Below are 2,318 nucleotides of genomic sequence, written 5' to 3' on the forward strand. Positions count from 1 at the left end.
AAACTGCCTTAATATATGTAGGACAAAATAAAGTAGGATCACTATATCTTGCACTATTAAAAATAAGTATATTTCAAATGGAGATAGCTCCAGGACAACTATGTCAAGGGCTAAAACAAGAAAAATTCATATTCGAATTTCTGAGAAATGAACCCAGGGATATGCAGTTTGAAAAATTCCTTAAGTTGATTCCAATAGGCACCTCTGGTTAATAACCTCTGTTACCATCTTAGTTACCCTAATATCTAGCATAGTAATATGGCTTGTGACATGCTTTTGGCATCATTTGGCCAAAGTTCTATGACTATGTAATGACTTTTAAAATGCATAACTCCTCATATAAAAATTAGACCATGTCAGAGTTCACCAAGAAACTCCACTTTTTTTTTTTTTTTTTTTAGGCGAAGCAACCCTTGGTTGACCTCACAGATGCAAGGATCTTGTCATCTTACAATCCCTTATTATTATTATTATTATTATTTTTTATGCCTACAATACCTGGTCTTCCTAGATGGTCTCCCATCCAAGTACTAACCAGGCTCAATCCTGCTTAGCTTCTGAGGTCAGACAGGATCAAGCTTGTTCAGGGTAGCATGACCATAGACAAGAAACTCCACTTTTTATGTGTACATATATAAAATTCTACATATAATAGTTGCATATATACGTGTGTGTGTGTGTGTGTGTGTGTATATATATATATATATATATATATATTTAAAATTATCGCCCATATATACACAAAAAAGGGGGAAAGAAAGAAAAATATTTTATAAAAAGAAATTTTTTATTAAAATTATTAGGACAACATTAACAAATAAAATCAAATAAGTTTCAAGCCTACAATTAAACAGTATGTCGTATATATATTGCATTGCGTGCTCGCCACTCAAAGATTTCCTTCCATCACCAAATATTTGACCCCTTTTACTCCTATCTACCTTTCCCTCCTCCTTTCCTCTGATAACCACTAATCCACAGCCCGTGGTCATTAGTCTCTGTTTACTTGTCATGTTTGTTTGTTGTTTTGTTTTATATCCCACATATGAGTGAAGTCATATGGTTTCCATTTTTTTCTGTCTGACTTATTTTGCTTAGCATGATGATTTCAAGATCCATCCATGTTGTCACAAATGGCAGTATTTTATCTTTTCTTATGGCTGAGTAATATTCCATTGTATATATGTACCACAACTTCTTTATCTAATCATCTATCGTAGGAGACATTGGTTACTTCCATACCCTGGCCACCGTGAAAAATGCTGCTATGAACATCGGGGTGCATATATCTTTGTGAATATTTTCAGGATTTTTTAGGTAAATACCCAGAAGAGGGATTGCTGGATTATATGGTAGATCAATTCTTAGTACTTTGAGGAACCTCAATACTGTTTTCCATAGTGGCTGTACAAATTTGCAGTCTCATCAGCAGTGTATGAGGGCTCTTTTCTCTGCACATCCTCTCCAGCTTTTGTTATTACTTGTCCTGTTGATGACAGCCATTCTAACAGCTGTGAGATGGTATCTCATTTTAGTTTCGATTTACATTTTCCTAATAGTAATGTTGGCCATCCTTTCATATATTTGTTGGCCATTTGTATGTCTTCTGGGAAGAACTGCTATTGAGGTCCTTTGCCAAATTTTAATTGGATTGCTTTTTTATTGTTGAATCGTATAAGTTTTTTATGTATTTTGAAAATTAGGCCCTTCTCAGAGTCATTATTTGTTTCTGTTTTGTTTTGTTTTGTTTTCAGAGGCGTTATTTGAAAGTATATTCCTTCTTCAGACGGTTCCTTCTTTGCCTTGTTGATTTTTTTTGCTGTGCAGAAGCTTTTAGTCCTATTTATTTATTTCTGCTTTTACTTCTCTTGCCTTTGAAGTCAAATTTGTAAAAATCTCTCTAAATTTAAGGTCTATGAGTTTAGTACCTATGTTTTCTTCTATGCAATTTATTGTTTCAGGTAATATATTCAGGTTTTTGATCTATTTTGAGTTAATTTTGGTGTATGGTGATAGCAGTCAGTTTCATTCTCTTGCAGGTGGCTTTCCAGTTTTCCCAACACCATTTATTGAAGTGGCTCTCCATTCTCCATTGTATGTTTTTGGTTCCTTTGTGAAAAATTATTTGCCCACATATATGGGGGTTTATTTCTAAACTCTCAATTCTGTTCCGTTGGTCTGTGTGTCTTTCTGCCCAAAACCATGCTGTTTTGATTATTGTTGCTTTGAACTATAATTTGAAGTCAGGCAGAGTGATACTTATGGCCTTGTTCATTTTTATCAGAATTACTTTGACTACTCGAGGTCTTTTGTGCTTC

General features: G+C 34.1%; 1 pseudogene; it reads right to left on the reverse strand.

The window, feature by feature from the left end:
- Nucleotides 1–486: 486 nt before the first annotated feature.
- LOC111730631 lies at nucleotides 487–605 on the reverse strand (annotated as a pseudogene).
- Between the last annotated feature and the right edge of the window lie 1,713 nt (nucleotides 606–2,318).

The sequence above is a fragment of the Pteropus vampyrus genome, unplaced genomic scaffold (genome assembly GCF_000151845.1).
Source record: "Pteropus vampyrus isolate Shadow unplaced genomic scaffold, Pvam_2.0 Scaffold325, whole genome shotgun sequence".
Taxonomy (NCBI): Eukaryota; Metazoa; Chordata; class Mammalia; order Chiroptera; family Pteropodidae; genus Pteropus; species Pteropus vampyrus.